The sequence below is a fragment of the Oncorhynchus mykiss genome, chromosome 28 (genome assembly GCF_057628025.1).
Source record: "Oncorhynchus mykiss isolate SJ-2025 chromosome 28, ASM5762802v1, whole genome shotgun sequence".
NCBI lineage: Eukaryota > Metazoa > Chordata > Actinopteri > Salmoniformes > Salmonidae > Oncorhynchus > Oncorhynchus mykiss.
The window spans coordinates 36,156,208-36,179,384 of NC_143049.1; the positions used below are offsets into that span (position 1 = coordinate 36,156,208).

Below are 23,177 nucleotides of genomic sequence, written 5' to 3' on the forward strand. Positions count from 1 at the left end.
AAATAAGCAGATGCAGAGCCCAGATAGCTCAGTCGGTAGAGCATCAGACTTTTAATCTGAGGGTCCAGGGTTCAAGTCCCTGTTTGGGCGTTGCTTTAATGTTTACCTTTTCTGGCGCAGGTGTTCTGCTAGCAACCCACCTCGACAACATCCGGTGAAATTGCAGAGCGCCAAATTCAAAATATAGAAATAGTCAATATAAACATTCACAAAAATACAAGTGCTATACATCGGCTTAAAGATTAACTTCTTGTTAATCCACCCGCTTTGTCACATTTCAAATAGGATTTACTGCGAAAGCCTACCATGCGATTATCTGAGGACAGCGCCCCACTTACAAAAACATATTCCAACCAAGTAGACGAGTCACAAAAGTCATAAATAGCGATAAAATGAATCACTTACCTTTGAACATCTTCATCTGGTTGCAGTCACAAGAGTCCCAGCTCCACAATAAAGGTTTGTTTTGTTCGAGAAAGTCCCTCTTTATATCCCAAAAACTCTGTTTTGTTGGCGCATTGTGTTCAGTAATACACTGGCTCAAAGGAGGTCAAAACATGCAGACGAATACATCCTAATAGTACCGGCAAAGTTTGTTGAAACATGTCAAACGATGTTCATAATTAATCCTCACGTTGTCAATTGTCTAAATAATACATTTTCAACCGGACAATTGCGTATTCAATAGAAATGAAAAACAACGAAGGGCGCGCACTCTGTCACGCGCGCAAACCAGTACTGCATGCTTCCTCAGTCCACTGACAGCAAGGTCTCATTCTTCTTCATTTTTCAGAAAACAAGTCTAAACCAATGTCTAAAGACTGTTGACATCTAGTGGTAGCCATAGGAACTGCAATCTGGATCCTAACCCATTAGAAACTCAATAGGCATTGAATTGAAAACTACCCACATCAAAAAAATCCCACCTCCTGGATAACTTTTCTTCAGGTTTTTGCCTGCCATATCAGTTCTGTTATACTCAGAGACATTATTTTAACAGTTCTGGAAACTGTAGAGTGTGTTCTATCCAAATATACCATTTATATGCATATCCTAGTTTCTGGGCCTGAGTAACAGGCAGTTTACTTTGGGAACGTTTCTCATCCAGGCATCAAAAAACTGCCCCCAAGCATACATTAAACTCCCTGTTCGAAGACTGACAATCACATGATTTCATTTAAGATTTTGCAGCATGACAGGTTTTTGTGAGAGACAATTTTCATCAAAAGCAGCATTGGTTTGTTCGTTTCTGTGCGAGATTAGTACTGTAAAGCCACATTGGTACTTGTGCTGATTCACTGAGTAAAGGCGGCAGAGATTGCACACATAAAAACCATGACCACGACGTGAGTTGAACACGCAACCTTCTGATCTGGAGTCAGACGCGCTACCATTGCGCCACGAGGTCATTGACATTTAACATCTTTGGAGAGGATGCCTAGTTCAGATTTTAATGAGTGTATAATTTGGAATGGAGGCCTGGTTCTCTGGGGAAATGAACCATCTGACAATGCCACCCCCATCAGCACGTGCCTCTGCCCGGCAGGTTAAGTGTCTGAAAATAAGCAGATGCAGAGCTCAGATAGCTCAGTCGGTAGAGCATCAGACTTTTAATCTGAGGGTCCAGGGTTCAAGTCCCTGTTTGGGCGTTGCTTTAATGTTTACCTTTTCTGGCGCAGGTGTTCTGCTAGCAACCCACCTCGACAACATCCGGTGAAATTGCAGAGCGCCAAATTCAAAATATAGAAATAGTCAATATAAACATTCACAAAAATACAAGTGCTATACATCGGTTTAAAGATTAACTTCTTGTTAATCCAGCCGCTTTGTCACATTTCAAATAGGATTTACTGCGAAAGCCTACCATGCGATTATCTGAGGACAGCGCCCCACTTACAAAAACATATTCCAACCAAGTAGACGAGTCACAAAAGTCATAAATAGCGATAAAATGAATCACTTACCTTTGAACATCTTCATCTGGTTGCAGTCACAAGAGTCCCAGCTCCACAATAAAGGTTTGTTTTGTTCGAGAAAGTCCCTCTTTATATCCCAAAAACTCTGTTTTGTTGGCGCATTGTGTTCAGTAATACACTGGCTCAAAGGAGGTCAAAACATGCAGACGAATACATCCTAATAGTACCGGCAAAGTTTGTTGAAACATGTCAAACGATGTTCATAATTAATCCTCACGTTGTCAATTGTCTAAATAATACATTTTCAACCGGACAATTGCGTATTCAATAGAAATGAAAAACAACGAAGGGCGCGCACTCTGTCACGCGCGCAAACCAGTACTGCATGCTTCCTCAGTCCACTGACAGCAAGGTCTCATTCTTCTTCATTTTTCAGAAAACAAGTCTAAACCAATGTCTAAAGACTGTTGACATCTAGTGGTAGCCATAGGAACTGCAATCTGGATCATAACCCATTAGAAACTCAATAGGCATTCAATTGAAAACTACCCACATCAAAAAAATCCCACCTCCTGGATAACTTTTCTTCAGGTTTTTGCCTGCCATATCAGTTCTGTTATACTCAGAGACATTATTTTAACAGTTTTGGAAACTGTAGAGTGTGTTCTATCCAAATCTACCATTTATATGCATATCCTAGTTTCTGGGCCTGAGTAACAGGCAGTTTACTTTGGGAACGTTTCTCATCCAGGCATCAAAAAACTGCCCCCAAGCATACATTAAACTCCCTGTTCGAAGACTGACAATCACATGATTTCATTTAAGATTTTGCAGCGTGACAGGTTTTTGTGAGAGACAATTTTCATCAAAAGCAGCATTGGTTTGTTCGTTTCTGTGCGAGATTAGTACTGTAAAGCCACATTGGTACTTGTGCTGATTCACTGAGTAAAGGCGGCAGAGATTGCACACATAAAAACCATGACCACGACGTGAGTTGAACACGCAACCTTCTGATCTGGAGTCAGACGCGCTACCATTGCGCCACGAGGTCATTGACATTTAACATCTTTGGAGAGGATGCCTAGTTCAGATTTTAATGAGTGTATAATTTGGAATGGAGGCCTGGTTCTCTGGGGAAATGAACCATCTGACAATGCCACCCCCATCAGCACGTGCCTCTGCCCGGCAGGTTAAGTGTCTGAAAATAAGCAGATGCAGAGCTCAGATAGCTCAGTCGGTAGAGCATCAGACTTTTAATCTGAGGGTCCAGGGTTCAAGTCCCTGTTTGGGCGTTGCTTTAATGTTTACCTTTTCTGGCGCAGGTGTTCTGCTAGCAACCCACCTCGACAACATCCGGTGAAATTGCAGAGCGCCAAATTCAAAATATAGAAATAGTCAATATAAACATTCACAAAAATACAAGTGCTATACATCGGCTTAAAGATTAACTTCTTGTTAATCCAGCCGCTTTGTCACATTTCAAATAGGATTTACTGCGAAAGCCTACCATGCGATTATCTGAGGACAGCGCCCCACTTACAAAAACATATTCCAACCAAGTAGACGAGTCACAAAAGTCATAAATAGCGATAAAATGAATCACTTACCTTTGAACATCTTCATCTGGTTGCAGTCACAAGAGTCCCAGCTCCACAATAAAGGTTTGTTTTGTTCGAGAAAGTCCCTCTTTATATCCCAAAAACTCTGTTTTGTTGGCGCATTGTGTTCAGTAATACACTGGCTCAAAGGAGGTCAAAACATGCAGACGAATACATCCTAATAGTACCGGCAAAGTTTGTTGAAACATGTCAAACGATGTTCATAATTAATCCTCACGTTGTCAATTGTCTAAATAATACATTTTCAACCGGACAATTGCGTATTCAATAGAAATGAAAAACAACGAAGGGCGCGCACTCTGTCACGCGCGCAAACCAGTACTGCATGCTTCCTCAGTCCACTGACAGCAAGGTCTCATTCTTCTTCATTTTTCAGAAAACAAGTCTAAACCAATGTCTAAAGACTGTTGACATCTAGTGGTAGCCATAGGAACTGCAATCTGGATCATAACCCATTAGAAACTCAATAGGCATTGAATTGAAAACTACCCACATCAAAAAAATCCCACCTCCTGGATAACTTTTCTTCAGGTTTTTGCCTGCCATATCAGTTCTGTTATACTCAGAGACATTATTTTAACAGTTTTGGAAACTGTAGAGTGTGTTCTATCCAAATCTACCATTTATATGCATATCCTAGTTTCTGGGCCTGAGTAACAGGCAGTTTACTTTGGGAACGTTTCTCATCCAGGCATCAAAAAACTGCCCCCAAGCATACATTAAACTCCCTGTTCGAAGACTGACAATCACATGATTTCATTTAAGATTTTGCAGCGTGACAGGTTTTTGTGAGAGTCAATTTTCATCAAAAGCAGCATTGGTTTGTTCGTTTCTGTGCGAGATTAGTACTGTAAAGCCACATTGGTACTTGTGCTGATTCACTGAGTAAAGGCGGCAGAGATTGCACACATAAAAACCATGACCACGACGTGAGTTGAACACGCAACCTTCTGATCTGGAATCAGACGCGCTACCATTGCGCCACGAGGTCATTGACATTTAACATCTTTGGAGAGGATGCCTAGTTCAGATTTTAATGAGTGTATAATTTGGAATGGAGGCCTGGTTCTCTGGGGAAATGAACCATCTGACAATGCCACCCCCATCAGCACGTGCCTCTGCCCGGCAGGTTAAGTGTCTGAAAATAAGCAGATGCAGAGCCCAGATAGCTCAGTCGGTAGAGCATCAGACTTTTAATCTGAGGGTCCAGGGTTCAAGTCCCTGTTTGGGCGTTGCTTTAATGTTTACCTTTTCTGGCGCAGGTGTTCTGCTAGCAACCCACCTCGACAACATCCGCTGAAATTGCAGAGCGCCAAATTCAAAATATAGAAATAGTCAATATAAACATTCACAAAAATACAAGTGTTATACATCGGTTTAAAGATTAACTTCTTGTTAATCCAGCCGCTTTGTCACATTTCAAATAGGATTTACTGCGAAAGCCTACCATGCGATTATCTGAGGACAGCGCCCCACTTACAAAAACATATTCCAACCAAGTAGACGAGTCACAAAAGTCATAAATAGCGATAAAATGAATCACTTACCTTTGAACATCTTCATCTGGTTGCAGTCACAAGAGTCCCAGCTCCACAATAAAGGTTTGTTTTGTCAGAGAAAGTCCCTCTTTATATCCCAAAAACTCTGTTTTGTTGGCGCATTGTGTTCAGTAATACACTGGCTCAAAGGAGGTCAAAACATGCAGACGAATACATCCTAATAGTACCGGCAAAGTTTGTTGAATCTGGACCCTAACCCATTAGAAACTCAATAGGCATTCAATTGAAAACTACCCACATCAAAAAAATCCCACCTCCTGGATAACTTTTCTTCAGGTTTTTGCCTGCCATATCAGTTCTGTTATACTCAGAGACATTATTTTAACAGTTCTGGAAACTGTAGAGTGTGTTCTATCCAAATCTACCATTTATATGCATATCCTAGTTTCTGGGCCTGAGTAACAGGCAGTTTACTTTGGGAACGTTTCTCATCCAGGCATCAAAAAACTGCCCCCAAGCATACATTAAACTCCCTGTTCGAAGACTGACAATCACATGATTTCATTTAAGATTTTGCAGTGTGACAGGTTTTTGTGAGAGACAATTTTCATCAAAAGCAGCATTGGTTTGTTCGTTTCTGTGCGAGATTAGTACTGTAAAGCCACATTGGTACTTGTGCTGATTCACTGAGTAAAGGCGGCAGAGATTGCACACATAAAAACCATGACCACGACGTGAGTTGAACACGCAACCTTCTGATCTGGAGTCAGACGCGCTACCATTGCGCCACGAGGTCATTGACATTTAACATCTTTGGAGAGGATGCCTAGTTCAGATTTTAATGAGTGTATAATTTGGAATGGAGGCCTGGTTCTCTGGGGAAATGAACCATCTGACAATGCCACCCCCATCAGCACGTGCCTCTGCCCGGCAGGTTAAGTGTCTGAAAATAAGCAGATGCAGAGCCCAGATAGCTCAGTCGGTAGAGCATCAGACTTTTAATCTGAGGGTCCAGGGTTCAAGTCCCTGTTTGGGCGTTGCTTTAATGTTTACCTTTTCTGGCGCAGGTGTTCTGCTAGCAACCCACCTCGACAACATCCGGTGAAATTGCAGAGCGCCAAATTCAAAATATAGAAATAGTCAATATAAACATTCACAAAAATACAAGTGCTATACATCGGCTTAAAGATTAACTTCTTGTTAATCCACCCGCTTTGTCACATTTCAAATAGGATTTACTGCGAAAGCCTACCATGCGATTATCTGAGGACAGCGCCCCACTTACAAAAACATATTCCAACCAAGTAGACGAGTCACAAAAGTCATAAATAGCGATAAAATGAATCACTTACCTTTGAACATCTTCATCTGGTTGCAGTCACAAGAGTCCCAGCTCCACAATAAAGGTTTGTTTTGTTCGAGAAAGTCCCTCTTTATATCCCAAAAACTCTGTTTTGTTGGCGCATTGTGTTCAGTAATACACTGGCTCAAAGGAGGTCAAAACATGCAGACGAATACATCCTAATAGTACCGGCAAAGTTTGTTGAAACATGTCAAACGATGTTCATAATTAATCCTCACGTTGTCAATTGTCTAAATAATACATTTTCAACCGGACAATTGCGTATTCAATAGAAATGAAAAACAACGAAGGGCGCGCACTCTGTCACGCGCGCAAACCAGTACTGCATGCTTCCTCAGTCCACTGACAGCAAGGTCTCATTCTTCTTCATTTTTCAGAAAACAAGTCTAAACCAATGTCTAAAGACTGTTGACATCTAGTGGTAGCCATAGGAACTGCAATCTGGATCCTAACCCATTAGAAACTCAATAGGCATTGAATTGAAAACTACCCACATCAAAAAAATCCCACCTCCTGGATAACTTTTCTTCAGGTTTTTGCCTGCCATATCAGTTCTGTTATACTCAGAGACATTATTTTAACAGTTTTGGAAACTGTAGAGTGTGTTCTATCCAAATCTACCATTTATATGCATATCCTAGTTTCTGGGCCTGAGTAACAGGCAGTTTACTTTGGGAACGTTTCTCATCCAGGCATCAAAAAACTGCCCCCAAGCATACATTAAACTCCCTGTTCGAAGACTGACAATCACATGATTTCATTTAAGATTTTGCAGCGTGACAGGTTTTTGTGAGAGACAATTTTCATCAAAAGCAGCATTGGTTTGTTCGTTTCTGTGCGAGATTAGTACTGTAAAGCCACATTGGTACTTGTGCTGATTCACTGAGTAAAGGCGGCAGAGATTGCACACATAAAAACCATGACCACGACGTGAGTTGAATACGCAACCTTCTGATCTGGAGTCAGACGCGCTACCATTGCGCCACGATGTCATTGACATTTAACATCTTTGGAGAGGATGCCTAGTTCAGATTTTAATGAGTGTATAATTTGGAATGGAGGCCTGGTTCTCTGGGGAAATGAACCATCTGACAATGCCACCCCCATCAGCGCGTGCCTCTGCCCGGCAGGTTAAGTGTATGAAAATAAGCAGACGCAGAGCCCAGATAGCTCAGTCGGTAGAGCATCAGACTTTTAATCTGAGGGTCCAGGGTTCAAGTCCCTGTTTGGGCGTTGCTTTAATGTTTACCTTTTCTGGCGCAGGTGTTCTGCTAGCAACCCACCTCGACAACATCCGGTGAAATTGCAGAGCGCCAAATTCAAAATATAGAAATAGTCAATATAAACATTCACAAAAATACAAGTGTTATACATCGGTTTAAAGATTAACTTCTTGTTAATCCAGCCGCTTTGTCACATTTCAAATAGGATTTACTGCGAAAGCCTACCATGCGATTATCTGAGGACAGCGCCCCACTTACAAAAACATATTCCAACCAAGTAGACGAGTCACAAAAGTCATAAATAGCGATAAAATGAATCACTTACCTTTGAACATCTTCATCTGGTTGCAGTCACAAGAGTCCCAGCTCCACAATAAAGGTTTGTTTTGTCAGAGAAAGTCCCTCTTTATATCCCAAAAACTCTGTTTTGTTGGCGCATTGTGTTCAGTAATACACTGGCTCAAAGGAGGTCAAAACATGCAGACGAATACATCCTAATAGTACCGGCAAAGTTTGTTGAATCTGGACCCTAACCCATTAGAAACTCAATAGGCATTCAATTGAAAACTACCCACATCAAAAAAATCCCACCTCCTGGATAACTTTTCTTCAGGTTTTTGCCTGCCATATCAGTTCTGTTATACTCAGAGACATTATTTTAACAGTTCTGGAAACTGTAGAGTGTGTTCTATCCAAATCTACCATTTATATGCATATCCTAGTTTCTGGGCCTGAGTAACAGGCAGTTTACTTTGGGAACGTTTCTCATCCAGGCATCAAAAAACTGCCCCCAAGCATACATTAAACTCCCTGTTCGAAGACTGACAATCACATGATTTCATTTAGGATTTTGCAGTGTGACAGGTTTTTGTGAGAGACAATTTTCATCAAAAGCAGCATTGGTTTGTTCGTTTCTGTGCGAGATTAGTACTGTAAAGCCACATTGGTACTTGTGCTGATTCACTGAGTATAGGCGGCAGAGATTGCACACATAAAAACCATGACCACGACGTGAGTTGAACACACAACCTTCTGATCTGGAGTCAGACGCGCTACCATTGCGCCACGAGGTCATTGGAATTTAACATCTTTGGAGAGGATGCCTAGTTCAGATTTTAATGAGTGTATAATTTGGAATGGAGGCCTGGTTCTCTGGGGAAATGAACCATCTGACAATGCCACCCCCATCAGCGCGTGCCTCTGCCCGGCAGGTTAAGTGTATGAAAATAAGCAGAAGCAGAGCCCAGATAGCTCAGTCGGTAGAGCATCAGACTTTTAATCTGAGGGTCCAGGGTTCAAGTCCCTGTTTGGGCGTTGCTTTAATGTTTACCTTTTCTGGCGCAGGTGTTCTGCTAGCAACCCACCTCGACAACATCCGGTGAAATTGCAGAGCGCCAAATTCAAAATATAGAAATAGTCAATATAAACATTCACAAAAATACAAGTGTTATACATCGGTTTAAAGATTAACTTCTTGTTAATCCAGCCGCTTTGTCACATTTCAAATAGGATTTACTGCGAAAGCCTACCATGCGATTATCTGAGGACAGCGCCCCACTTACAAAAACATATTCCAACCAAGTAGACGAGTCACAAAAGTCATAAATAGCGATAAAATGAATCACTTACCTTTGAACATCTTCATCTGGTTGCAGTCACAAGAGTCCCAGCTCCACAATAAAGGTTTGTTTTGTCAGAGAAAGTCCCTCTTTATATCCCAAAAACTCTGTTTTGTTGGCGCATTGTGTTCAGTAATACACTGGCTCAAAGGAGGTCAAAACATGCAGACGAATACATCCTAATAGTACCGGCAAAGTTTGTTGAATCTGGACCCTAACCCATTAGAAACTCAATAGGCATTCAATTGAAAACTACCCACATCAAAAAAATCCCACCTCCTGGATAACTTTTCTTCAGGTTTTTGCCTGCCATATCAGTTCTGTTATACTCAGAGACATTATTTTAACAGTTCTGGAAACTGTAGAGTGTGTTCTATCCAAATCTACCATTTATATGCATATCCTAGTTTCTGGGCCTGAGTAACAGGCAGTTTACTTTGGGAACGTTTCTCATCCAGGCATCAAAAAACTGCCCCCAAGCATACATTAAACTCCCTGTTCGAAGACTGACAATCACATGATTTCATTTAAGATTTTGCAGAGTGACAGGTTTTTGTGAGAGACAATTTTCATCAAAAGCAGCATTGGTTTGTTCGTTTCTGTGCGAGATTAGTACTGTAAAGCCACATTGGTACTTGTGCTGATTCACTGAGTAAAGGCGGCAGAGATTGCACACATAAAAACCATGACCACGACGTGAGTTGAACACGCAACCTTCTGATCTGGAGTCAGACGCGCTACCATTGCGCCACGAGGTCATTGACATTTAACATCTTTGGAGAGGATGCCTAGTTCAGATTTTAATGAGTGTATAATTTGGAATGGAGGCCTGGTTCTCTGGGGAAATGAACCATCTGACAATGCCACCCCCATCAGCACGTGCCTCTGCCCGGCAGGTTAAGTGTCTGAAAATAAGCAGATGCAGAGCCCAGATAGCTCAGTCGGTAGAGCATCAGACTTTTAATCTGAGGGTCCAGGGTTCAAGTCCCTGTTTGGGCGTTGCTTTAATGTTTACCTTTTCTGGCGCAGGTGTTCTGCTAGCAACCCACCTCGACAACATCCGGTGAAATTGCAGAGCGCCAAATTCAAAATATAGAAATAGTCAATATAAACATTCACAAAAATACAAGTGCTATACATCGGCTTAAAGATTAACTTCTTGTTAATCCAGCCGCTTTGTCACATTTCAAATAGGATTTACTGCGAAAGCCTACCATGCGATTATCTGAGGACAGCGCCCCACTTACAAAAACATATTCCAACCAAGTAGACGAGTCACAAAAGTCATAAATAGCGATAAAATGAATCACTTACCTTTGAACATCTTCATCTGGTTGCAGTCACAAGAGTCCCAGCTCCACAATAAAGGTTTGTTTTGTTCGAGAAAGTCCCTCTTTATATCCCAAAAACTCTGTTTTGTTGGCGCATTGTGTTCAGTAATACACTGGCTCAAAGGAGGTCAAAACATGCAGACGAATACATCCTAATAGTACCGGCAAAGTTTGTTGAAACATGTCAAACGATGTTCATAATTAATCCTCACGTTGTCAATTGTCTAAATAATACATTTTCAACCGGACAATTGCGTATTCAATAGAAATGAAAAACAACGAAGGGCGCGCACTCTGTCACGCGCGCAAACCAGTACTGCATGCTTCCTCAGTCCACTGACAGCAAGGTCTCATTCTTCTTCATTTTTCAGAAAACAAGTCTAAACCAATGTCTAAAGACTGTTGACATCTAGTGGTAGCCATAGGAACTGCAATCTGGATCCTAACCCATTAGAAACTCAATAGGCATTGAATTGAAAACTACCCACATCAAAAAAATCCCACCTCCTGGATAACTTTTCTTCAGGTTTTTGCCTGCCATATCAGTTCTGTTATACTCAGAGACATTATTTTAACAGTTTTGGAAACTGTAGAGTGTGTTCTATCCAAATCTACCATTTATATGCATATCCTAGTTTCTGGGCCTGAGTAACAGGCAGTTTACTTTGGGAACGTTTCTCATCCAGGCATCAAAAAACTGCCCCCAAGCATACATTAAACTCCCTGTTCGAAGACTGACAATCACATGATTTCATTTAAGATTTTGCAGAGTGACAGGTTTTTGTGAGAGACAATTTTCATCAAAAGCAGCATTGGTTTGTTCGTTTCTGTGCGAGATTAGTACTGTAAAGCCACATTGGTACTTGTGCTGATTCACTGAGTAAAGGCGGCAGAGATTGCACACATAAAAACCATGACCACGACGTGAGTTGAACACACAACCTTCTGATCTGGAGTCAGACGCGCTACCATTGCGCCACGAGGTCATTGAAATTTAACATCTTTGGAGAGGATGCCTAGTTCAGATTTTAATGAGTGTATAATTTGGAATGGAGGCCTGGTTCTCTGGGGAAATGAACCATCTGACAATGCCACCCCCATCAGCACGTGCCTCTGCCCGGCAGGTTAAGTGTCTGAAAATAAGCAGATGCAGAGCCCAGATAGCTCAGTCGGTAGAGCATCAGACTTTTAATCTGAGGGTCCAGGGTTCAAGTCCCTGTTTGGGCGTTGCTTTAATGTTTACCTTTTCTGGCGCAGGTGTTCTGCTAGCAACCCACCTCGACAACATCCGGTGAAATTGCAGAGCGCCAAATTCAAAATATAGAAATAGTCAATATAAACATTCACAAAAATACAAGTGCTATACATCGGTTTAAAGATTAACTTCTTGTTAATCCAGCCGCTTTGTCACATTTCAAATAGGATTTACTGCGAAAGCCTACCATGCGATTATCTGAGGACAGCGCCCCACTTACAAAAACATATTCCAACCAAGTAGACGAGTCACAAAAGTCATAAATAGCGATAAAATGAATCACTTACCTTTGAACATCTTCATCTGGTTGCAGTCACAAGAGTCCCAGCTCCACAATAAAGGTTTGTTTTGTTCGAGAAAGTCCCTCTTTATATCCCAAAAACTCTGTTTTGTTGGCGCATTGTGTTCAGTAATACACTGGCTCAAAGGAGGTCAAAACATGCAGACGAATACATCCTAATAGTACCGGCAAAGTTTGTTGAAACATGTCAAACGATGTTCATAATTAATCCTCACGTTGTCAATTGTCTAAATAATACATTTTCAACCGGACAATTGCGTATTCAATAGAAATGAAAAACAACGAAGGGCGCGCACTCTGTCACGCGCGCAAACCAGTACTGCATGCTTCCTCAGTCCACTGACAGCAAGGTCTCATTCTTCTTCATTTTTCAGAAAACAAGTCTAAACCAATGTCTAAAGACTGTTGACATCTAGTGGTAGCCATAGGAACTGCAATCTGGATCCTAACCCATTAGAAACTCAATAGGCATTGAATTGAAAACTACCCACATCAAAAAAATCCCACCTCCTGGATAACTTTTCTTCAGGTTTTTGCCTGCCATATCAGTTCTGTTATACTCAGAGACATTATTTTAACAGTTTTGGAAACTGTAGAGTGTGTTCTATCCAAATCTACCATTTATATGCATATCCTAGTTTCTGGGCCTGAGTAACAGGCAGTTTACTTTGGGAACGTTTCTCATCCAGGCATCAAAAAACTGCCCCCAAGCATACATTAAACTCCCTGTTCGAAGACTGACAATCACATGATTTCATTTAAGATTTTGCAGAGTGACAGGTTTTTGTGAGAGACAATTTTCATCAAAAGCAGCATTGGTTTGTTCGTTTCTGTGCGAGATTAGTACTGTAAAGCCACATTGGTACTTGTGCTGATTCACTGAGTAAAGGCGGCAGAGATTGCACACATAAAAACCATGACCACGACGTGAGTTGAACACACAACCTTCTGATCTGGAGTCAGACGCGCTACCATTGCGCCACGAGGTCATTGAAATTTAACATCTTTGGAGAGGATGCCTAGTTCAGATTTTAATGAGTGTATAATTTGGAATGGAGGCCTGGTTCTCTGGGGAAATGAACCATCTGACAATGCCACCCCCATCAGCACGTGCCTCTGCCCGGCAGGTTAAGTGTCTGAAAATAAGCAGATGCAGAGCCCAGATAGCTCAGTCGGTAGAGCATCAGACTTTTAATCTGAGGGTCCAGGGTTCAAGTCCCTGTTTGGGCGTTGCTTTAATGTTTACCTTTTCTGGCGCAGGTGTTCTGCTAGCAACCCACCTCGACAACATCCGGTGAAATTGCAGAGCGCCAAATTCAAAATATAGAAATAGTCAATATAAACATTCACAAAAATACAAGTGCTATACATCGGTTTAAAGATTAACTTCTTGTTAATCCAGCCGCTTTGTCACATTTCAAATAGGATTTACTGCGAAAGCCTACCATGCGATTATCTGAGGACAGCGCCCCACTTACAAAAACATATTCCAACCAAGTAGACGAGTCACAAAAGTCATAAATAGCGATAAAATGAATCACTTACCTTTGAACATCTTCATCTGGTTGCAGTCACAAGAGTCCCAGCTCCACAATAAAGGTTTGTTTTGTTCGAGAAAGTCCCTCTTTATATCCCAAAAACTCTGTTTTGTTGGCGCATTGTGTTCAGTAATACACTGGCTCAAAGGAGGTCAAAACATGCAGACGAATACATCCTAATAGTACCGGCAAAGTTTGTTGAAACATGTCAAACGATGTTCATAATTAATCCTCACGTTGTCAATTGTCTAAATAATACATTTTCAACCGGACAATTGCGTATTCAATAGAAATGAAAAACAACGAAGGGCGCGCACTCTGTCACGCGCGCAAACCAGTACTGCATGCTTCCTCAGTCCACTGACAGCAAGGTCTCATTCTTCTTCATTTTTCAGAAAACAAGTCTAAACCAATGTCTAAAGACTGTTGACATCTAGTGGTAGCCATAGGAACTGCAATCTGGATCCTAACCCATTAGAAACTCAATAGGCATTCAATTGAAAACTACCCACATCAAAAAAATCCCACCTCCTGGATAACTTTTCTTCAGGTTTTTGCCTGCCATATCAGTTCTGTTATACTCAGAGACATTATTTTAACAGTTTTGGAAACTGTAGAGTGTGTTCTATCCAAATCTACCATTTATATGCATATCCTAGTTTCTGGGCCTGAGTAACAGGCAGTTTACTTTGGGAACGTTTCTCATCCAGGCATCAAAAAACTGCCCCCAAGCATACATTAAACTCCCTGTTCGAAGACTGACAATCACATGATTTCATTTAAGATTTTGCAGCGTGACAGGTTTTTGTGAGAGACAATTTTCATCAAAAGCAGCATTGGTTTGTTCGTTTCTGTGCGAGATTAGTACTGTAAAGCCACATTGGTACTTGTGCTGATTCACTGAGTAAAGGCGGCAGAGATTGCACACATAAAAACCATGACCACGACGTGAGTTGAATACGCAACCTTCTGATCTGGAGTCAGACGCGCTACCATTGCGCCACGAGGTCATTGACATTTAACATCTTTGGAGAGGATGCCTAGTTCAGATTTTAATGAGTGTATAATTTGGAATGGAGGCCTGGTTCTCTGGGGAAATGAACCATCTGACAATGCCACCCCCATCAGCGCGTGCCTCTGCCCGGCAGGTTAAGTGTATGAAAATAAGCAGACGCAGAGCCCAGATAGCTCAGTCGGTAGAGCATCAGACTTTTAATCTGAGGGTCCAGGGTTCAAGTCCCTGTTTGGGCGTTGCTTTAATGTTTACCTTTTCTGGCGCAGGTGTTCTGCTAGCAACCCACCTCGACAACATCCGGTGAAATTGCAGAGCGCCAAATTCAAAATATAGAAATAGTCAATATAAACATTCACAAAAATACAAGTGTTATACATCGGTTTAAAGATTAACTTCTTGTTAATCCAGCCGCTTTGTCACATTTCAAATAGGATTTACTGCGAAAGCCTACCATGCGATTATCTGAGGACAGCGCCCCACTTACAAAAACATATTCCAACCAAGTAGACGAGTCACAAAAGTCATAAATAGCGATAAAATGAATCACTTACCTTTGAACATCTTCATCTGGTTGCAGTCACAAGAGTCCCAGCTCCACAATAAAGGTTTGTTTTGTCAGAGAAAGTCCCTCTTTATATCCCAAAAACTCTGTTTTGTTGGCGCATTGTGTTCAGTAATACACTGGCTCAAAGGAGGTCAAAACATGCAGACGAATACATCCTAATAGTACCGGCAAAGTTTGTTGAATCTGGATCCTAACCCATTAGAAACTCAATAGGCATTCAATTGAAAACTACCCACATCAAAAAAATCCCACCTCCTGGATAACTTTTCTTCAGGTTCTTGCCTGCCATATCAGTTCTGTTATACTCAGAGACATTATTTTAACAGTTCTGGAAACTGTAGAGTGTGTTCTATCCAAATCTACCATTTATATGCATATCCTAGTTTCTGGGCCTGAGTAACAGGCAGTTTACTTTGGGAACGTTTCTCATCCAGGCATCAAAAAACTGCCCCCAAGCATACATTAAACTCCCTGTTCGAAGACTGACAATCACATGATTTCATTTAAGATTTTGCAGTGTGACAGGTTTTTGTGAGAGACAATTTTCATCAAAAGCAGCATTGGTTTGTTAGTTTCTGTGCGAGATTAGTACTGTAAAGCCACATTGGTACTTGTGCTGATTCACTGAGTAAAGGAGGCAGAGATTGCACAAATAAAAACCATGACCACGACGTGAGTTGAACACGCAACCTTCTGATCTGGAGTCAGACACGCTACCATTGCGCCACGAGGTCATTGGCATTTAACATCTTTGGAGAGGATGCCTAGTTTAATGAGTGTATAATTTGGAATGGAGGCCTGGTTCTCTGGGGAAATGAACCATCTGACAATGCCACCCCCATCAGCACGTGCCTCTGCCCGGCAGGTTAAGTGTATGAAAATAAGCCCAGATAGCTCAGTCGGTAGAGCATCAGACTTTTAATCTGAGGGTCCAGGGTTCAAGTCCCTGTTTGGGCATTGCTTTAATGTTTACCTTTTCTGGCGCAGGTGTTCTGCTAGCAACCCACCTCGACAACATCCGGTGAAATTGCAGAGCGCCAAATTCAAAATATAGAAATAGTCAATATAAACATTCACAAAAATACAAGTGTTATACATCGGTTTAAAGATTAACTTCTTGTTAATCCAGCCACTTTGTCACATTTCAAATAGGATTTACTGCGAAAGCCTACCATGCGATTATCTGAGGACAGCGCCCCACTTACAAAAACATATTCCAACCAAGTAGACGAGTCACAAAAGTCATAAATAGCGATAAAATGAATCACTTACCTTTGAACATCTTCATCTGGTTGCAGTCACAAGAGTCCCAGCTCCACAATAAAGGTTTGTTTTGTCAGAGAAAGTCCCTCTTTATATCCCAAAACTCTGTTTTGTTGGCGCATTGTGTTCAGTAATACACTGGCTCAAAGGAGGTCAAAACATGCAGACGAATACATCCTAATAGTACCGGCAAAGTTTGTTGAATCTGGATCCTAACCCATTAGAAACTCAATAGGCATTCAATTGAAAACTACCCACATCAAAAAAATCCCACCTCCTGGATAACTTTTCTTCAGGTTTTTGCCTGCCATATCAGTTCTGTTATACTCAGAGACATTATTTTAACAGTTCTGGAAACTGTAGAGTGTGTTCTATCCAAATCTACCATTTATATGCATATCCTAGTTTCTGGGCCTGAGTAACAGGCAGTTTACTTTGGGAACGTTTCTCATCCAGGCATCAAAAAACTGCCCCCAAGCATACATTAAACTCCCTGTTCGAAGACTGACAATCACATGATTTCATTTAGGATTTTGCAGTGTGACAGGTTTTTGTGAGAGACAATTTTCATCAAAAGCAGCATTGGTTTGTTCGTTTCTGTGCGAGATTAGTACTGTAAAGCCACATTGGTACTTGTGCTGATTCACTGAGTATAGGCGGCAGAGATTGCACACATAAAAACCATGACCACGACGTGAGTTGAACACGCAACCTTCTGATCTGGAGTCAGACGCGCTACCATTGCGCCACGAGGTCATTGGAATTTAACATCTTTGGAGAGGATGCCTAGTTCAGATTTTAATGAGTGTATAATTTGGAATGGAGGCCTGGTTCTCTGGGGAAATGAACCATCTGACAATGCCACCCCCATCAGCGCGTGCCTCTGCCCGGCAGGTTAAGTGTATGAAAATAAGCAGACGCAGAGCCCAGATAGCTCAGTCGGTAGAGCATCAGACTTTTAATCTGAGGGTCCAGGGTTCAAGTCCCTGTTTGGGCGTTGCTTTAATGTTTACCTTTTCTGGCGCAGGTGTTCTGCTAGCAACCCACCTCGACAACATCCGGTGAAATTGCAGAGCGCCAAATTCAAAATATAGAAATAGTCAATATAAACATTCACAAAAATACAAGTGTTATACATCGGTTTAAAGATTAACTTCTTGTTAATCCAGCCGCTTTGTCACATTTCAAATAGGATTTACTGCGAAAGCCTACCATGCGATTATCTGAGGACAGCGCCCCACTTATAAAAACATATTCCAACCAAGTAGACGAGTCACAAAAGTCATAAATAGCGATAAAATGAATCACTTACCTTTGAACATCTTCATCTGGTTGCAGTCACAAGAGTCCCAGCTCCACAATAAAGGTTTGTTTTGTCAGAGAAAGTCCCTCTTTATATCCCAAAAACTCTGTTTTGTTGGCGCATTGTGTTCAGTAATACACTGGCTCAAAGGAGGTCAAAACATGCAGACGAATACATCCTAATAGTACCGGCAAAGTTTGTTGAATCTGGACCCTAACCCATTAGAAACTCAATAGGCATTCAATTGAAAACTACCCACATCAAAAAAATCCCACCTCCTGGATAACTTTTCTTCAGGTTTTTGCCTGCCATATCAGTTCTGTTATACTCAGAGACATTATTTTAACAGTTCTGGAAACTGTAGAGTGTGTTCTATCCAAATCTACCATTTATATGCATATCCTAGTTTCTGGGCCTGAGTAACAGGCAGTTTACTTTGGGAACGTTTCTCATCCAGGCATCAAAAAACTGCCCCCAAGCATACATTAAACTCCCTGTTCGAAGACTGACAATCACATGATTTCATTTAGGATTTTGCAGTGTGACAGGTTTTTGTGAGAGACAATTTTCATCAAAAGCAGCATTGGTTTGTTTGTTTCTGTGCGAGATTAGTACTGTAAAGCCACATTGGTACTTGTGCTGATTCACTGAGTATAGGCGGCAGAGATTGCACACATAAAAACCATGACCACGACGTGAGTTGAACACGCAACCTTCTGATCTGGAGTCAGACGCGCTACCATTGCGCCACGAGGTCATTGGAATTTAACATCTTTGGAGAGGATGCCTAGTTCAGATTTTAATGAGTGTATAATTTGGAATGGAGGCCTGGTTCTCTGGGGAAATGAACCATCTGACAATGCCACCCCCATCAGCGCGTGCCTCTGCCCGGCAGGTTAAGTGTATGAAAATAAGCAGAAGCAGAGCCCAGATAGCTCAGTCGGTAGAGCATCAGACTTTTAATCTGAGGGTCCAGGGTTCAAGTCCCTGTTTGAGCGTTGCTTTAATGTTTACCTTTTCTGGCGCAGGTGTTCTGCTAGCAACCCACCTCGACAACATCCGGTGAAATTGCAGAGCGCCAAATTCAAAATATAGAAATAGTCAATATAAACATTCACAAAAATACAAGTGTTATACATCGGTTTAAAGATTAACTTCTTGTTAATCCAGCCGCTTTGTCACATTTCAAATAGGATTTACTGCGAAAGCCTACCATGCGATTATCTGAGGACAGCGCCCCACTTACAAAAACATATTCCAACCAAGTAGACGAGTCACAAAAGTCATAAATAGCGATAAAATGAATCACTTACCTTTGAACATCTTCATCTGGTTGCAGTCACAAGAGTCCCAGCTCCACAATAAAGGTTTGTTTTGTCAGAGAAAGTCCCTCTTTATATCCCAAAAACTCTGTTTTGTTGGCGCATTGTGTTCAGTAATACACTGGCTCAAAGGAGGTCAAAACATGCAGACGAATACATCCTAATAGTACCGGCAAAGTTTGTTGAATCTGGACCCTAACCCATTAGAAACTCAATAGGCATTCAATTGAAAACTACCCACATCAAAAAAATCCCACCTCCTGGATAACTTTTCTTCAGGTTTTTGCCTGCCATATCAGTTCTGTTATACTCAGAGACATTATTTTAACAGTTTTGGAAACTGTAGAGTGTGTTCTATCCAAATCTACCATTTATATGCATATCCTAGTTTCTGGGCCTGAGTAACAGGCAGTTTACTTTGGGAACGTTTCTCATCCAGGCATCAAAAAACTGCCCCCAAGCATACATTAAACTCCCTGTTCGAAGACTGACAATCACATGATTTCATTTAAGATTTTGCAGCGTGACAGGTTTTTGTGAGAGACAATTTTCATCAAAAGCAGCATTGGTTTGTTCGTTTCTGTGCGAGATTAGTACTGTAAAGCCACATTGGTACTTGTGCTGATTCACTGAGTAAAGGCGGCAGAGATTGCACACATAAAAACCATGACCACGACGTGAGTTGAACACACAACCTTCTGATCTGGAGTCAGACGCGCTACCATTGCGCCACGAGGTCATTGACATTTAACATCTTTGGAGAGGATGCCTAGTTCAGATTTTAATGAGTGTATAATTTGGAATGGAGGCCTGGTTCTCTGGGGAAATGAACCATCTGACAATGCCACCCCCATCAGCGCGTGCCTCTGCCCGGCAGGTTAAGTGTATGAAAATAAGCAGACGCAGAGCCCAGATAGCTCAGTCGGTAGAGCATCAGACTTTTAATCTGAGGGTCCAGGGTTCAAGTCCCTGTTTGGGCGTTGCTTTAATGTTTACCTTTTCTGGCGCAGGTGTTCTGCTAGCAACCCACCTCGACAACATCCGGTGAAATTGCAGAGCGCCAAATTCAAAATATAGAAATAGTCAATATAAACATTCACAAAAATACAAGTGTTATACATCGGTTTAAAGATTAACTTCTTGTTAATCCAGCCGCTTTGTCACATTTCAAATAGGATTTACTGCGAAAGCCTACCATGCGATTATCTGAGGACAGCGCCCCACTTACAAAAACATATTCCAACCAAGTAGACGAGTCACAAAAGTCATAAATAGCGATAAAATTAATCACTTACCTTTGAACATCTTCATCTGGTTGCAGTCACAAGAGTCCCAGCTCCACAATAAAGGTTTGTTTTGTCAGAGAAAGTCCCTCTTTATATCCCAAAAACTCTGTTTTGTTGGCGCATTGTGTTCAGTAATACACTGGCTCAAAGGAGGTCAAAACATGCAGACGAATACATCCTAATAGTACCGGCAAAGTTTGTTGAATCTGGACCCTAACCCATTAGAAACTCAATAGGCATTCAATTGAAAACTACCCACATCAAAAAAATCCCACCTCCTGGATAACTTTTCTTCAGGTTTTTGCCTGCCATATCAGTTCTGTTATACTCAGAGACATTATTTTAACAGTTTTGGAAACTGTAGAGTGTGTTCTATCCAAATCTACCATTTATATGCATATCCTAGTTTCTGGGCCTGAGTAACAGGCAGTTTACTTTGGGAACGTTTCTCATCCAGGCATCAAAAAACTGCCCCCAAGCATACATTAAACTCCCTGTTCGAAGACTGACAATCACATGATTTCATTTAAGATTTTGCAGCGTGACAGGTTTTTGTGAGAGACAATTTTCATCAAAAGCAGCATTGGTTTGTTCGTTTCTGTGCGAGATTAGTACTGTAAAGCCACATTGGTACTTGTGCTGATTCACTGAGTAAAGGCGGCAGAGATTGCACACATAAAAACCATGACCACGACGTGAGTTGAACACACAACCTTCTGATCTGGAGTCAGACGCGCTACCATTGCGCCACGAGGTCATTGACATTTAACATCTTTGGAGAGGATGCCTAGTTCAGATTTTAATGAGTGTATAATTTGGAATGGAGGCCTGGTTCTCTGGGGAAATGAACCATCTGACAATGCCACCCCCATCAGCGCGTGCCTCTGCCCGGCAGGTTAAGTGTATGAAAATAAGCAGACGCAGAGCCCAGATAGCTCAGTCGGTAGAGCATCAGACTTTTAATCTGAGGGTCCAGGGTTCAAGTCCCTGTTTGGGCGTTGCTTTAATGTTTACCTTTTCTGGCGCAGGTGTTCTGCTAGCAACCCACCTCGACAACATCCGGTGAAATTGCAGAGCGCCAAATTCAAAATATAGAAATAGTCAATATAAACATTCACAAAAATACAAGTGTTATACATCGGTTTAAAGATTAACTTCTTGTTAATCCAGCCGCTTTGTCACATTTCAAATAGGATTTACTGCGAAAGCCTACCATGCGATTATCTGAGGACAGCGCCCCACTTACAAAAACATATTCCAACCAAGTAGACGAGTCACAAAAGTCATAAATAGCGATAAAATGAATCACTTACCTTTGAACATCTTCATCTGGTTGCAGTCACAAGAGTCCCAGCTCCACAATAAAGGTTTGTTTTGTCAGAGAAAGTCCCTCTTTATATCCCAAAAACTCTGTTTTGTTGGCGCATTGTGTTCAGTAATACACTGGCTCAAAGGAGGTCAAAACATGCAGACGAATACATCCTAATAGTACCGGCAAAGTTTGTTGAATCTGGACCCTAACCCATTAGAAACTCAATAGGCATTCAATTGAAAACTACCCACATCAAAAAAATCCCACCTCCTGGATAACTTTTCTTCAGGTTTTTGCCTGCCATATCAGTTCTGTTATACTCAGAGACATTATTTTAACAGTTCTGGAAACTGTAGAGTGTGTTCTATCCAAATCTACCATTTATATGCATATCCTAGTTTCTGGGCCTGAGTAACAGGCAGTTTACTTTGGGAACGTTTCTCATCCAGGCATCAAAAAACTGCCCCCAAGCATACATTAAACTCCCTGTTCGAAGACTGACAATCACATGATTTCATTTAAGATTTTGCAGCGTGACAGGTTTTTGTGAGAGACAATTTTCATCAAAAGCAGCATTGGTTTGTTCGTTTCTGTGCGAGATTAGTACTGTAAAGCCACATTGGTACTTGTGCTGATTCACTGAGTAAAGGCGGCAGAGATTGCACACATAAAAACCATGACCACGACGTGAGTTGAACACACAACCTTCTGATCTGGAGTCAGACGCGCTACCATTGCGCCACGAGGTCATTGACATTTAACATCTTTGGAGAGGATGCCTAGTTCAGATTTTAATGAGTGTATAATTTGGAATGGAGGCCTGGTTCTCTGGGGAAATGAACCATCTGACAATGCCACCCCCATCAGCGCGTGCCTCTGCCCGGCAGGTTAAGTGTATGAAAATAAGCAGACGCAGAGCCCAGATAGCTCAGTCGGTAGAGCATCAGACTTTTAATCTGAGGGTCCAGGGTTCAAGTCCCTGTTTGGGCGTTGCTTTAATGTTTACCTTTTCTGGCGCAGGTGTTCTGCTAGCAACCCACCTCGACAACATCCGGTGAAATTGCAGAGCGCCAAATTCAAAATATAGAAATAGTCAATATAAACATTCACAAAAATACAAGTGTTATACATCGGTTTAAAGATTAACTTCTTGTTAATCCAGCCGCTTTGTCACATTTCAAATAGGATTTACTGCGAAAGCCTACCATGCGATTATCTGAGGACAGCGCCCCACTTACAAAAACATATTCCAACCAAGTAGACGAGTCACAAAAGTCATAAATAGCGATAAAATGAATCACTTACCTTTGAACATCTTCATCTGGTTGCAGTCACAAGAGTCCCAGCTCCACAATAAAGGTTTGTTTTGTCAGAGAAAGTCCCTCTTTATATCCCAAAAACTCTGTTTTGTTGGCGCATTGTGTTCAGTAATACACTGGCTCAAAGG

At 41.5% G+C, this 23,177-nt stretch overlaps 28 non-coding genes across 28 annotated transcripts; 14 read left to right on the top strand and 14 right to left on the bottom strand.

Annotated features, from left to right (window-relative positions):
- Nucleotides 1–17: 17 nt before the first annotated feature.
- On the top strand, nt 18–90 carry trnak-uuu (transfer RNA lysine (anticodon UUU)). Its single transcript has one exon. It is a non-coding gene; the product is annotated as a tRNA-Lys (tRNA).
- Nucleotides 91–1,336: 1,246 nt separating this feature from the next.
- Nucleotides 1,337–1,408, bottom strand: trnaw-cca (transfer RNA tryptophan (anticodon CCA)). The gene has a single exon. It is a non-coding gene; the product is annotated as a tRNA-Trp (tRNA).
- A 1,487-nt stretch (nt 1,409–2,895) lies between these two features.
- trnaw-cca (transfer RNA tryptophan (anticodon CCA)) lies at nt 2,896–2,967 on the bottom strand. The gene has a single exon. It is a non-coding gene; the product is annotated as a tRNA-Trp (tRNA).
- A 1,487-nt stretch (nt 2,968–4,454) lies between these two features.
- trnaw-cca (transfer RNA tryptophan (anticodon CCA)) lies at nt 4,455–4,526 on the bottom strand. The gene has a single exon. It is a non-coding gene; the product is annotated as a tRNA-Trp (tRNA).
- A 168-nt stretch (nt 4,527–4,694) lies between these two features.
- On the top strand, nt 4,695–4,767 carry trnak-uuu (transfer RNA lysine (anticodon UUU)). The gene has a single exon. It is a non-coding gene; the product is annotated as a tRNA-Lys (tRNA).
- Nucleotides 4,768–5,758: 991 nt separating this feature from the next.
- On the bottom strand, nt 5,759–5,830 carry trnaw-cca (transfer RNA tryptophan (anticodon CCA)). The gene has a single exon. It is a non-coding gene; the product is annotated as a tRNA-Trp (tRNA).
- Nucleotides 5,831–5,998: 168 nt separating this feature from the next.
- Nucleotides 5,999–6,071, top strand: trnak-uuu (transfer RNA lysine (anticodon UUU)). Its single transcript has one exon. It is a non-coding gene; the product is annotated as a tRNA-Lys (tRNA).
- Nucleotides 6,072–7,557: 1,486 nt separating this feature from the next.
- Nucleotides 7,558–7,630, top strand: trnak-uuu (transfer RNA lysine (anticodon UUU)). Its single transcript has one exon. It is a non-coding gene; the product is annotated as a tRNA-Lys (tRNA).
- A 991-nt stretch (nt 7,631–8,621) lies between these two features.
- Nucleotides 8,622–8,693, bottom strand: trnaw-cca (transfer RNA tryptophan (anticodon CCA)). The gene has a single exon. It is a non-coding gene; the product is annotated as a tRNA-Trp (tRNA).
- A 168-nt stretch (nt 8,694–8,861) lies between these two features.
- trnak-uuu (transfer RNA lysine (anticodon UUU)) lies at nt 8,862–8,934 on the top strand. Its single transcript has one exon. It is a non-coding gene; the product is annotated as a tRNA-Lys (tRNA).
- A 991-nt stretch (nt 8,935–9,925) lies between these two features.
- Nucleotides 9,926–9,997, bottom strand: trnaw-cca (transfer RNA tryptophan (anticodon CCA)). Its single transcript has one exon. It is a non-coding gene; the product is annotated as a tRNA-Trp (tRNA).
- A 168-nt stretch (nt 9,998–10,165) lies between these two features.
- trnak-uuu (transfer RNA lysine (anticodon UUU)) lies at nt 10,166–10,238 on the top strand. Its single transcript has one exon. It is a non-coding gene; the product is annotated as a tRNA-Lys (tRNA).
- Nucleotides 10,239–11,484: 1,246 nt separating this feature from the next.
- Nucleotides 11,485–11,556, bottom strand: trnaw-cca (transfer RNA tryptophan (anticodon CCA)). The gene has a single exon. It is a non-coding gene; the product is annotated as a tRNA-Trp (tRNA).
- Nucleotides 11,557–11,724: 168 nt separating this feature from the next.
- Nucleotides 11,725–11,797, top strand: trnak-uuu (transfer RNA lysine (anticodon UUU)). The gene has a single exon. It is a non-coding gene; the product is annotated as a tRNA-Lys (tRNA).
- Nucleotides 11,798–13,043: 1,246 nt separating this feature from the next.
- On the bottom strand, nt 13,044–13,115 carry trnaw-cca (transfer RNA tryptophan (anticodon CCA)). The gene has a single exon. It is a non-coding gene; the product is annotated as a tRNA-Trp (tRNA).
- Nucleotides 13,116–13,283: 168 nt separating this feature from the next.
- trnak-uuu (transfer RNA lysine (anticodon UUU)) lies at nt 13,284–13,356 on the top strand. Its single transcript has one exon. It is a non-coding gene; the product is annotated as a tRNA-Lys (tRNA).
- Nucleotides 13,357–14,842: 1,486 nt separating this feature from the next.
- trnak-uuu (transfer RNA lysine (anticodon UUU)) lies at nt 14,843–14,915 on the top strand. Its single transcript has one exon. It is a non-coding gene; the product is annotated as a tRNA-Lys (tRNA).
- A 991-nt stretch (nt 14,916–15,906) lies between these two features.
- trnaw-cca (transfer RNA tryptophan (anticodon CCA)) lies at nt 15,907–15,978 on the bottom strand. The gene has a single exon. It is a non-coding gene; the product is annotated as a tRNA-Trp (tRNA).
- A 150-nt stretch (nt 15,979–16,128) lies between these two features.
- On the top strand, nt 16,129–16,201 carry trnak-uuu (transfer RNA lysine (anticodon UUU)). Its single transcript has one exon. It is a non-coding gene; the product is annotated as a tRNA-Lys (tRNA).
- A 990-nt stretch (nt 16,202–17,191) lies between these two features.
- trnaw-cca (transfer RNA tryptophan (anticodon CCA)) lies at nt 17,192–17,263 on the bottom strand. Its single transcript has one exon. It is a non-coding gene; the product is annotated as a tRNA-Trp (tRNA).
- A 168-nt stretch (nt 17,264–17,431) lies between these two features.
- On the top strand, nt 17,432–17,504 carry trnak-uuu (transfer RNA lysine (anticodon UUU)). The gene has a single exon. It is a non-coding gene; the product is annotated as a tRNA-Lys (tRNA).
- Nucleotides 17,505–18,495: 991 nt separating this feature from the next.
- trnaw-cca (transfer RNA tryptophan (anticodon CCA)) lies at nt 18,496–18,567 on the bottom strand. Its single transcript has one exon. It is a non-coding gene; the product is annotated as a tRNA-Trp (tRNA).
- A 1,232-nt stretch (nt 18,568–19,799) lies between these two features.
- Nucleotides 19,800–19,871, bottom strand: trnaw-cca (transfer RNA tryptophan (anticodon CCA)). Its single transcript has one exon. It is a non-coding gene; the product is annotated as a tRNA-Trp (tRNA).
- Nucleotides 19,872–20,039: 168 nt separating this feature from the next.
- trnak-uuu (transfer RNA lysine (anticodon UUU)) lies at nt 20,040–20,112 on the top strand. The gene has a single exon. It is a non-coding gene; the product is annotated as a tRNA-Lys (tRNA).
- A 991-nt stretch (nt 20,113–21,103) lies between these two features.
- On the bottom strand, nt 21,104–21,175 carry trnaw-cca (transfer RNA tryptophan (anticodon CCA)). Its single transcript has one exon. It is a non-coding gene; the product is annotated as a tRNA-Trp (tRNA).
- A 168-nt stretch (nt 21,176–21,343) lies between these two features.
- On the top strand, nt 21,344–21,416 carry trnak-uuu (transfer RNA lysine (anticodon UUU)). Its single transcript has one exon. It is a non-coding gene; the product is annotated as a tRNA-Lys (tRNA).
- A 991-nt stretch (nt 21,417–22,407) lies between these two features.
- trnaw-cca (transfer RNA tryptophan (anticodon CCA)) lies at nt 22,408–22,479 on the bottom strand. Its single transcript has one exon. It is a non-coding gene; the product is annotated as a tRNA-Trp (tRNA).
- Nucleotides 22,480–22,647: 168 nt separating this feature from the next.
- On the top strand, nt 22,648–22,720 carry trnak-uuu (transfer RNA lysine (anticodon UUU)). The gene has a single exon. It is a non-coding gene; the product is annotated as a tRNA-Lys (tRNA).
- The last annotated feature ends 457 nt before the right edge of the window (nt 22,721–23,177 follow it).